The sequence below is a fragment of the Anthonomus grandis genome, chromosome 6 (assembly GCF_022605725.1).
Source record: "Anthonomus grandis grandis chromosome 6, icAntGran1.3, whole genome shotgun sequence".
Taxonomy (NCBI): domain Eukaryota; kingdom Metazoa; phylum Arthropoda; class Insecta; order Coleoptera; family Curculionidae; genus Anthonomus; species Anthonomus grandis.
In genome coordinates, this window is record NC_065551.1 from 15217776 (window position 1) to 15230911 (window position 13136).

General features: G+C 34.4%; 1 protein-coding gene across 4 annotated transcripts in view; it reads right to left on the minus strand.

Moving 5' to 3' along the window:
* LOC126737677 (putative protein TPRXL) overlaps window positions 1-13136 on the minus strand; it is a 283568-nt gene that overhangs the window by 104983 nt on the left and 165449 nt on the right. The window contains exon 1 of one of the 4 annotated variants that reach the window (XM_050442674.1): window positions 2764-3026. The exons of the other annotated variants lie outside the window; for them this stretch is intronic. The gene's annotated coding sequence lies outside the window, so the exon portion shown is untranslated. Of the gene's footprint in view, window positions 1-2763; window positions 3027-13136 lie in introns of those variants that run through there. 4 annotated transcript variants of the gene reach the window in all.

Sequence of the window (13136 nt, forward strand, 5' to 3'; positions counted from 1 at the left end):
TTGACGCCTATCAAAATTTGAACAAGCTGCGTCATTTAGTTTGTGTTTGACAGCTGTTGATAGCAGACTACCACTCGTTTTGAGAAGAAAATGGAAAAAAGTGAATTTCGTGTGCTCATTAAGCATTATTTTTTACGGAAAAAACCATCACTCAAACCAAGGCTAAGCTTGATAAATATTATGGGGACTCTGCACAATCCATTTCCATGGTAAAGAAGTGGTTTACTGTATTTCGATGTGGCCGTACAAGCACGGAAGATGCCGAACGTTCTGGACGCCCAGCCGAGGTCTCTACATCCAGAACAATCGAAAAAATTCACGATATGGTTTTAGCCGATCGGAGATTGAAAGTGAGAGAGATTGTGGAAGCCATAGGCATCTCACATGGTTTAGTAGTTTCAATTTTGAATGATCATTTGGGTATGAGAAAGCTTTCCGCAAGCTGGGTGCCGCGTTTGCTCACAATCGACCACAAACGCAACCGTGTGACAATTTCCCAGCAATGTTTGGCGTTATTCAACCGCAATATGAACGAATTTTTGCGTCGTTTCATCACCCTGGACGAAACGTGGATCCACCACCACACGCCGGAGACCAAGTAGCAGTCAAAACAGTGGATTTCTCGGGGTGAATCGGCGCCCAAGAAGGTAAAGGTGGGTTTGTCAGCCAATAAAGTCATGGCGACCGTTTTTTGGGATGCACGCGGTATAATCCACATTGACTATCTTCAAAAGGGGAAAACAATCAATGGAGAATATTATACCAACTTATTGGATAGATTTAATGAGGAACTGAAAGAAAAAAGACCACATTTGGCCAAAAAAAAAGTTCTTTTCCACCAGGACAATGCAAGGGTCCACACATGTGCAGTTTCCATGGCAAAAATCCATGAATTAGGTTACAAATTACTTCCTCAGCCGCCCTATTCTCCAGATTTAGCCCCCAGTGACTATTTCCTATTCCCAAACTTAAAGAAATGGCTCGGCGGAAAGAGATTTGACTCCAACGACGAAATCATCTCTCAAACAAATGCCTATTTTAATGACCTCGACAAATCATATTTTTCCGAAGAGTTAAAAAAATTTGAGAAACGTTGGACTAAGTGTATAGAACTGAAAGGAGACTATGTTGAAAAATAAAATAACTTTTTATATAAAAACCTGCCTTTTATCCAAAATGTCACGGACTTATTGACCCGCCCTCGTAAATACAAGTAAATCCAAATTTTGTTTCTTCACTAAGAAATCCAAAGAGAGTCAAGTGTTATAATGAATTGGGCGTTACCATTAATGGGAAGAGCATTTTTTATAAAAAAGAAATTAATAATAAATAGATAAAATACTTAAGAACAATTCTAGATGCAAATTTTATATGCAAAATTTTATTGCCCATGCCGAATATATTCTAAGAAAGTTCTTGAAAAAAGTTGGGTTTATAGTGAGGGCTAGTAAGCATTTATCCATGCATGCTGTACAATGTCATTGCTATACGCCACTTACAGTACTGTTCAACATTATTATTTAACTTACCACAATATAAAATAAGACAATTTTAAGTCATTCAAAATAGAGCTATTCTCAAGTATAATCGCTATACTCCTGTCTCATCTGTGTTAAGTATATTAGGGATATACTCTGTGACCCCAAGAATTAGATTTAGTTTGTATGTGTTTATTTTTAAAGTCAAACAATATTTATTACCTTTAGAATATTGGGAGACATTTACAATTATAGTACTAGAAACCGGACAAATTTTGCCTATGATAGATGTTACACTAGTCAAATGTTAACTCTATTCTATGCAGATGATAAATTGTATTTAATAGGTTACCAGCTCATTTTAAGGACTATAATAATTTGAATCGTAAGTGTTGAGAGTGTTAAAAAATTTTGTTTTATGACGTCTATGATTGCTTGCTTTTATTTTTATTTCTAAGGCTTGATTTTCCTTAAGTTTTATTTTTTATCTCTCTCACTTAGTTTTTAGTTTTTATTTTATTTTTAACTCTTGAAGTAAGTGTGTATATTATGTTCTATTGTTTTATTTTTTATTATTTTTAATTTACTGTAAGCAACTTTTAATTTCTTTAGTGTTTATTGTGTAATTAATAATTATATTGTAATAACCTTTGTAGCTTGTGCTAAATAAGGTACATTTTTATTATTAATTTTAAAATTGACCTGATAAAAAAAATACATTTTTATTTTCTAGGGATCGGAGGTCTTTATTTTGATTTCGTTTTCTACTACTCAAAGACTTCAAAATTAAAATTTTTCACCTATAAGGCATCTGAATATTTAAAATTATTCTAGGAAAAATTAGTTTTTCCGAACAAGTAACTTTCAAAAAATAAGAAAAATAGTTCAAATGAATGAAAAGCAAATTTTTTTTACGAAAATTTAAGGTCACATTTTGTGCATTTTTTTAAGTATTTTTTAAGAATAAAAAAATTACTTTAACTGCTTGAAACAAAAAACATATTAAAATTTTTTTTCCCGGTGTTTGAAGCCTCATTAGCAATTTTCCTCTGATGAAATCTGATTTTTTGCAGAAAAATAAAAAACGACCTTAGATGCCTAGGAAAAATTTTTCTTCAGTTTTTCCATTTTTCCAGAAAAATGTAGTCCTCCCAAAGGAACTTTTTTTCGAATTATTTTAAGTTGTAGTGTCTCTTAAAGAGCGTAAAAATAAATGTTTCAACATCCTGTATGTTCTACATAGGGTATCCAAGAACCACCACTAAAAATTCTAAAAAAAAAATACCTTTTTGCAAGAAATTACACAACCACCTCAGTTCATCCGCTCATAAATCCATATAAAAAAAAATCACACAAAGAAAAACCCAATCACGGTCAAATTTTCCGCTTGTATACCAATCGAAATCGCGTGCCCGGCTATTCGCGAAAAACTGCCGTTCATCCCCACCCCTGCTTAAAATCAACTCTCGACTGTTTTTCCACGGAGAGTACCGTGGTCGTACTGAGCGACTTATCAAAAGTTGGCGGCGGCAGGTGCCACGGCGAAGCGAGGTGCCAAGCCAAGGCCTTCTTGGGGTCGCCGCTGTTTGTGCTCTCGATTCGGTGGTGGGGAGGGGTCACCTGGTCGCGGTGGGGCCGAAGGTAGTACCCAATGGTGATCTCGTTCATTCTTAGATTGTTAATTGCACCCAGGTTCGGACTGTTTATTGCTTTTCTTGTTTTATTCAATAATTACCAGCATACGCATATAAAAAATCAATGTAGAAGAAAGAATCTATTCTGATAGAGAGGTGGCGACTTGTATACGCTTAAAGATTTTTTTCGAAAAATGAATGTGACTCTACCGGGTGACACGGAAAAAAGAGATCACTTAATAACTTTTTTACTTTTCAAGATAAAATGAAATTTGGTATATCGATAGAATTGATTAATTGCTTAATGTGTACTTCCGGTTTTGACGTATGGCGCAGAAACACTACCTCTGACTAAACTAAGTATGAGAAAACTACAAATAATACAAGGTAAAATGGAGAGGTCTATGCTTGGTGTGAGGTTGAGAGATAGAGTTAGAAACGAAGAAATACGCAGAAGAACTGGCGTCGACGATATTGTAACACGCATCGCAAAACTTAAGTGGAAATGGGCCAAAAATATTGCGAGACGGCAGATGGACTACCACCACGAGAATTTCGGAATGGAGACCGAGATCGGACAAACGAAGTAGGGGAAGACCACCAACGCGATGGACGGACGACCTTAAAAAACTACCAGTAACTGGGTTGCAACTGCACAAGATAAAAGGAAATGGAGACTTATGGAGGTGGCCTATGTTCAACAATGGACGCGTTTGGCTGGATGATGATGATGATGATGATATCGATCAAATAGTTATAAGAGATCAAAGAGTCAAAAGATGCTCTTATTTTATTGTTTTCCATCATTTCCGGTTTAACAGGAAGTGATACAAACTTTCTTATTTTAAATGGGACACTTGTTATATCATTAAGTATTTCAATAAACAATTATGTTATGAAAACAATTATACTATATTTTCTACTTTTTGTTTTATACTTATAGAAAAAATCACTTTTTTAAATTTTTAAATAGGGTACCATGAATGCGTTGAAAGCTTTAATTTTTAATTAAGTAGTCACGGAAAAATAGTTTTCATTGCTTTTTATGACTTAAACCAGTAATTTTGGCATTTACATTATTTTTTTAAATAGCACATTATTGGGAACAACCACTTTTAAAATGCGGTCTCTTTTTCTCAATAATTTGATATGATTATTTTTTTAAATCGGTTGATAAATAAGCCCATACGAAGAAAAAAAATTAAATCACATAAATAAATGCATTTAATTAATAAAAATACCATAGAAGGCTTTGATTTCTTGAATAAGCTGCGTTTTGAGGTGTTCTTCAGTTATTTTTCAATTGACATAATACATGACATCTTGTTAAGCGCAATTATTATTTGTTATTTAAATAAATTTCCCGATATAATAATAATTCACAATCTCAAAAGTTATCTAACAAATTAGAACAAATAACTATTAATATGATATAATAACCCAATTATAAAAGCTTAACAAGATAATCACATATTCAACAAAATGAAATTAAATTAACTGCAATATACCTACTAACTATAATTTAAACACATGGGTCTTAATCCTAAAAGTAATGATCTACCAAGAAAGATATCGACAATCACATGAACCGGGGAGAAATTTATATCACATATAAGACAGATCCGATTAAATATAGCGCATATTGTATAAAGTGGCGATTTCAACAGGATGTTAGTATGAGGCCTTGCCAGAAAGAATCTTAAGGGATGTCTAGCAGTAAGCCTAGGCACCATGAAACATACAACAGAAAGCAGTACAGGACTATCAATTAATCCATTCAGTAACCCATGCAGGAAATTTACAGAGAAGATCATTCTTCTGAGATGTAATGGATGTAGATTGAAGCATTCCAATAGTTCTGCAGCAGTCGTACGAAGCGGTCGTGTTTCCACTCGTTGGCTCTGCCGGATTGATGTTTTGTTTTGTTTTGTTCTGTTTTGATTTTTTTTTTTTTTTGACGTTTCTGCTGTGCGTGATTCCTGCAAAAAATAATAGTTCCGCTTGACTGTTATTGTTCCTGATCTAAAAGTAGTTCCTGTTTAATACACGTGTTTTGTCAACATAGTTTGTTGAACCATCATAACATTACGACGACGCGGCTAGTGGTTATTGTGCGCGTGCTACCTGTTTATAAATTTGTTCCCGCTTAACTGAACTTGACTTTGGCAATTAGCATTGACCCCTACATAAGTGTTTTTGTCTTTGAACTTTTTAGTCTACAATCTTACATTTTTTATTATTATATATTTCTTTTCTTTCTTCACCTTAATAAAAAAAATGACTGAGTTCAAATGTGATTCGTGTCAAAAAACCGTATCCGATAAGGATAAATATAAACTTCGTTGCAGCGGAGAGTGTCGCCGGAATTTCTGCATGAACTGCACCGGGCTGGACAAGACAATGACAAAAGCGCTTTATCAGCAGAAGTGCCACAATGTAAGATATTTTTGCAATGTCTGTGACTCTCCGACACTCAAATACTTGCACGACAAAGTCTCTCATCTACAAAAAAGTCAGATTCCCCTTGAAATTGTTGAAGCATTGGGAACGTGCCTAAAAAAGAACAACGAACTGTTCCCTGTATTATCTGAGATCTACGACATTCTGAGCTACCATGACTCGAAATGGAAGACCTTATACGATAAAATAGATGAAATTCATTGCCTCCATACAAGAACTCCTGAAAACGGAAAAGAAACCTTATTCCATTCCATCAGGGAAATGAAGCAAGGCATTTTTAATCTCTCGTCTATTCTCCTGGATAATCATGGAGATTCTGTTAAGGTCCAGATACACGACTCATCAAGGGAAGAGCTCGCAAAGGAAATGGGTGATCTCCGAAAAAGTGTTAACCAAATGGCACTTTCCATCGACAATTTAACTTCTAAGGGAAACACGAGTAGTGGAAGTAGCCTCCCGAAACCAAAAAAATCCTGTTCAACGCAGACCGAGCATCTGGAAAAGCCTATAGATGTGAAGACTCCCATAAACAAAACCACTCCTCCACCTTCCAAATCTTTTGTAAAAGAGGAATGGGAATACGTGGTTGTGTCTAGGATCCCCTCATCCTATACAGCAAATCAACTTGCACACTACGTCAAGGAGAAACTTAAAACCACGGACTTTGTTAGATGCTTTCCTATGCTGAAGAACAAGGACTGTCCAGACTCAGACTTCAAAGTTGGCGTGCAAAAAAAGGAGCACCTAAAAACTTTAAAAGACCCAACTATGTGGCCAGCAGGTACAATTGTAGATGGCTACAAATTGAATGCTTCAACCCATCCAGATTCACCAACATCCAATATTCAGCCACCACCAGAAGCCACTGCTACGCCAGAGAGATCTTTAAGAATTGCTTCAGACAAGGAAGCAATCGTTGCGAGTAAGTCCCTTGCACGGAAACCCTCTAAAATAATAATAGAAAAAAAAACGATGAACGAAGACGAGCCCTTTATGGATCCGTTGACTCCGCCAATAGTGAGGCTGTCCCAAAATTCTGATCCTGAGAATAGCCGTTACCTATTGGCCAGACTGAGAGACCCTTCAATTTTAAAATCACTAAGGCTCTACCTGGCATACCTCCACGACCTGCCGGCGAGTACATGCTTTGAAGGGCACACGAAAACTAGCATTAAACTAATGCTTGCCGCAGAAGGACTTCCCACTGACATGGACTCCCTGAGAAAATTATACTGTCGGTTTCATAATGCCTATGGTATTGGTTCGGCTGAAATTGAAGCAGACCTCTCCGCCTTTGGATCCTTCTTCTCTTCAGAAAGACTCCTACGGCTCCAGAAAATTAGAGAAGGTCAAACTAATTATTTTTCTCCAACTAAGTCAAAAAATTTTTAAATAAAACGACGCGAATAGAGGATCAAGCACCCTCTAAAAAAATGGACGTTAGCAAGCTTAATATATTTCTCATTAACATTCAGTCCTTAAGACATAAAACAGACGAATTACATCTTTTATTGGAAGAGCTAAACTTTCCACATATTGTTGCCATAACAGAACATTGGTTAAAGACTGATGAGCCTGTATTTATTAAAAACTATACCACTTTAGCTAGATATAATAGAAGTAATTTATCTCATGGGGGTACTATGATAATGTCCACTAACAACGATTTTTCCGCGGTCACAAAATTTGATAATTTATTATCTGAAAAAGTATTCGAATTTTCCATTGTCTATCATAATACCCTTGACCTTTATATAGTTTGTATTTACAAAACACCTGACGCGGACGTGCAAATTTTCTGCCAAAAATTATTAAGCTTGCTAGAATCCCTGCCCTTAATAAGCAAATTAATCTTGTGTGGCGATCTTAATATTGACTTCTCCAGTGTGTGTGCTGCTAAGGAATCCCTTCAGTCCATATTTGATTCATTTGGGATGGTTATGCATATTAACTCCCCAACCAGAATAACCAAAACTAGCTCTAGTATCATTGACTACGTCGTATCAACCTTTGATCCGGAACTCGTTGATTTAACTATCTTTAACTCAGGTTTCTCCGATCATGAAGCAGTGTTAACTAAATTTTCTCTAAATCACAAAAATAAAAGAGTCCCGCGCAAAATGTGCCGTATCTTTGGGGAAAAAAATTTCCTAAATTTCAAAAATCTATGTCTAAGAACGGACTGGGACTTCCTATCTGATGATGTTAACACTGAGTTTTCTCGATTTATAAAGTCACTGTCTGATTTGGCATCCAACTCATTTCCTCTTAGACCCATCAAAATTAAACAAAAAAAACCATGGTCTACTAAAGGCTTACGCTTGTCTTCTAAAAATATACGCTCCTTATCACACTTAAAAAAATTCTCAGACAGTGTGTTCTTCCACGATTACGTAAGGTTGTACAAAAAAATTTACCATAAAACAATAAAGGCAGCCAAGGACCTCTATTACAATAAAAGGATTTCTAATTCTGCAAATGTTGGTAAGGAAACTTGGTCTATTGTTAATGAATTAAGGGATAAGGCTTCTCCATCTATCACAATCCCCACTTCACCGGATAACTTAAACAACTACTTTATAAATGTAGCCAAAAATCTCATGAATACCGTAACTCCTTCCCACGATCCTCTCTCATATCTCGCTAATGAGAATTTACATAATTTCTTTCTTACACCCATAGCATTAGAAGAACTACGCAGCACAATAAAAGACATTAAAAACAAATCTTCATCTGGGGCTGATGGTCTAACGCTCAAAATGTTTTCAAATCTCCCGGATATCACTTTAAACCATCTTACCAACTTGATTAATATGTCTCTTCAAATTGGAATCTTTCCAAGCTGCCTTAAGACGGCAATTATTATTCCTTTACATAAAGGGGGCGAGAAGGATCAATGTTCGAACTATCGCCCAATTGCACTTCTCCCAACATTATCGAAGATTATTGAAAGACTGGTAAAGAAACGACTTTTATCCTTTTTGTTTAAATATAAAATTATAACCCCGCATCAGTTCGGATTCTTAAGTAACAAGTGCACCAATGATGCTATGTTGTCCCTCTTTAATAATATATACTCCAGCCTAAACAGCCATCTTTCTACAGCAACAATTTTCTGTGATTTCTCTAAAGCTTTCGACTGTGTAAACCATAATATCCTAATTAATAAATTGCAGCACTATGGAATTAGAGGAACACCTCTCGAGTGGTTCATGTCATACCTGAACAACAGGAATCAGTCTGTTAGGGTTGATTCGATGACGTCTTCAAGCAAGCCAATAGAATGCGGGGTACCTCAGGGCTCAGTTCTAGGCCCTATTTTGTTTCTTCTATTTATAAATGATATTGCTAATCTGGACATAAATGGTAAAATTTGTCTCTTTGCGGACGATACTAGTTTTTCTTGGAGCAACTTAAATATGGTGGCTCTTCGTAGAACCATATCTCGTGACCTAGTCACCATTAAATCGTGGTGCGATTCAAATCTCTTGTGCCTTAACGTCTCAAAAACTAGAGTATTATCATTTAGCGGTGCGTTGCAACCTTTTGTAATAAATAACAACAGAATGGAGGTCGTTGATTCCGTAAAGTTCTTGGGACTGATGGTAGACAACTCTTTAAAATGGGATATCCACATCGATTACTTATCCAAAAAATTAAGTTCTGCATGTTTTGCTCTGAGATCAGTATCCAGGGAGCTAAGTTTGGCAACGGCTATAACAGTTTATTATGCCCTGTTTGAGTCGCACCTCCGATATGCCCTTCCGTTTTGGGGTACGTGTGGTGCGACTCAATTTGAACGCATATTTAAGCTACAAAAGAGAGCTATACGCTATTCATTAAGACTAAATTACAGAACTCACTGCCAGGAATATTTTAAAAAATTTAAAATACTAACTCTTCCTTCCTTATTTATATTTGAATCCGTCTGCCTAATCCGCAAGCACTTATCAGATATGTCAGAAAGGCCATCTCACAATTATCCTCTTAGAAACGCAGAGTACGATCTTTATTTACCAACCCCACGATCAGAACTAGTTAAACGATCCATTCTTTATAATGCAAAAAAAATGCACAATCATCTCCCATTTGAAATCAAATCAATAACAACTTTTTCCAAATTTCGGAAAGCTCTGAAATCATACTTGCTGGAGAGAGCCTTATACACAGTAAACGACTTTTTTTAATTTTTTAATAATTAATGTTATGTAATTTTAAGCACGCGCTTCCTAAACACTGGTAAATTTGTTTATGTTGTTATGATAATGTACATAAATAATATTCGTATATTATATAAACAAATTAGTAGTTTGCTAATAATGTTTTTGTAAACAACTGCCTTTTGCCGACTTTGTATACAAGTGAATGTATATATATTTTATAGATTTTAAGGAAATGTGACCTAAACAATTTATAAAATTGTTAAGTTTTTTGTATGTTTTGTTGTATTTTTTATTTTTATATATTTGTATTTTTTGTTTTGTCTTTGTGTATATTTTGTTTGTATGATTTATTTAAATAATAGCTTTGTCAACAAAATTTTAAATTTTATGATAATAAAGCATTGATTGATTGATTGATTGAATAGTTGCCGATGATCAAGCCCTCTAACTGGATATATGCCAGCCTGCCTGAAGGCCAAACACTTAACAAATCTACGCTGAACAGATTCAAGGACCCCAACATGATTCTGATAGAGCGGGTTCCATATAATGCAGGCAAACACCAGTTTTGATCTCACAAAGCGACAAAAAAGCAGTCTTAATGTAGATTCCAAAGTAAAACTCTGAGAACTTCTAATTATGAACCCAAGCCTTCTCTCAGCCAAACATCTCAATATTTGAAATGTTTATCAATGAAGAAAAAGTTGATATGCCATACGCTATGTTCCCATGCATACGTATTTCATTAGACAAGAAGGTGGTCGTTTCGAACAATACATGTAAAAAGTTTTATATTAAAATAATTTATAAACCTCATATTTTTTCTTTACCGTTTTTTTTACCGTTTATGTGTACCTATGTTATGTTAGGTAAATGTTAAATAAAATATGTAGTATTAAGATGGAAAGGCTTCCTGTTCGTTCATTTTTTTAAATTAGTTTCTTCTTATATTTGTTGATTTAAGAAATTGATTGGGTCTTTTCGTATGTAGTTTACTTTTCGAGTATGGAATTAACCTTTACATCCGGAGTACAAAAGCTTGTTGTTCGTAAATTATGAATGTTGGTAATACACAGATTTATTTTGGCCACTTTAATGTTCGTTTTTTTAATAAGAATTTTGATCTTTTCTCGGAGATGATCGTGGAACATTATTTTGATATTTTGGGCCTCTCAGAAACATGGCTAAAGCCTGAGGTAGCTGATCCTAATTCTCAAATTGATGGCTATAACTTTGTAAGAAGAGATAGAGATATAAAAGAGGGTGGTGTGAGATTCTTTACTAAAAATTATATTAAGTTCTCGGTATTGGAGTTCGATAATTCATATTATAATTCCCAAATCGAACATATCTGGATATTTATAAAATATAAATTTGTGCCTTGTATATGCCACCTGGCTCTAATATGACCCGATGTGCGGAGGTGCTCGAGGATATTTTGGTGGATGTTTTGACTAAATTTGATATAGTTTGTTTTGGAGGAGATCTAAATTCTAATTTATTGGATACTTTGGTCTCTAATTCAAATCCAATTTTGAATATTTTTGAAAAATATACTACACTATCACTTCACACACAACTTCTATTGATATAACCTTAGTTAATGAAACCGAAATTCTTGAAATGGATCATATTTCAGATCATAAGTTAGTATCATTTAAAATAAAATGTTTTAAAGGGAAACCTAGGCCGATGTATAAAAGTTTTGGCGATTTAATAAATTTTAATTACACTGATTTTAGAAATGATTTATTTTTAATTAATTACATTTTGTCCTTGATGGTCACTGAATTATCTCATATACATGCGCCCTTTCGAGCAGTTATGGTTACCAAACGACCAGCACCTTGGCTTAATAATAACCTTAAGTTTATGATGAGGCTTAGAAACAAGGCCTTGCCACGCTATAAGAAACTTAAAACTAATGCTAGTTTGAATGAATAAAAGTTGCTACGTAATTATATTAATATTGCAGTTAGGGCTGAAAAAAAGGCGTTTTTCAGACATACTTTTAAAAAAGATCCAAAAGAATTTTGGCGCACCATTAAATTTCTTAATCTAACTCCCAATGAGGATCAATCGACTAAATGCGATATTTCTGCGAATCAATATAGTGATTTCTTTATAAGTTCAGTTTCCCAAACGTTAAAGGATAATACTTCATTTATCAATTATATGAACAAAATATTTGATGATAATGTTTTACTTAATTTTAGTCCTACATCATCCGAAGAGGTGGAAAAAAGTATTTATAATCGATCACATAACTTTTATTATTAACCATTGTCTACTACAGATATATTCCCTGACAATTCGAAAATAGCACATGTAATTCCAGTTCCAAAATTGTCTAATCCTTCCCAACTAAATGTATTCGCCCTATCAGTATATTACCAGTATTTTCGAAAATATTAGAAAAAATTATGGCAAAGCAACTCATTATTTATGTTGATAAAAATAAGATTCTTCCCATGAGCCAGTACGGTTTTCGACAGTACTACAGTTTTACTCCAAGAAACTGATGACATATTTATACTTTGGAATGTAATCTTGATTTTATACTTGGCATAGTAATCTCTGCACATTGAATTGAATTGAATTGACTGTATTTATACTTGGGATAGTAATCTTTGCACAAGCCTCATACTTCTCGATTTTAGTAAGGCTTTTGATACCATAAATCACCAACTCTTATTAACTAAGTTAAAATATTACGGTCTGTCTACGATGGAGATACTGCTTTGCATTTTTTTCAAAATTATCTTGTCAATAGAGAGCAAGTCGTCTTTTACAATTCATTAAGATCGGAAACTAAATCAATAACCCAGGGTGTTCCCTAAGGCAGCGTACTGGGCTCTCTTTTATTTTGTATTTACACGTCGGATTTTTCAAAATTGTTTAGCTATTTCAACTCACATTAATTTGCTGATAATACTCAAGTATATTATTCTTTTAACCCAAGTAATGTTGAAGTAGCATGTAGGAATATAAACACTGATTTGCAAAGTATATATGATATTTCCCAAGTACATGGGCTAGTTGTTAATGAAAGCAAAAGTCAGTTTATTATATTTGGTAAATCAAGAGATTTTATTTTAAATTATAACCGCTTTTTATTAAAGCTTAACAATGTTCCATTAAATCCGATAGTTGTTGACTTGTAAAAATTTAGGTTTGTTTATCGATTCAGACTTAAGATTTTCGAATCATGTATCATCGCTTATCCAAAACAGTTTTGGAAAACTAAGATTATTGTATATACATAGAGAGGCTTTTGATGTTCAAACAAGACTAAGATTATCTGACTCATTAGTATTATACCACCTAAATTATTGTAATGTTGTTTAACTCAGCGTGACCATCTGTGCCTACAAAAGATACAAAACGCGTGTCTAAGGTTT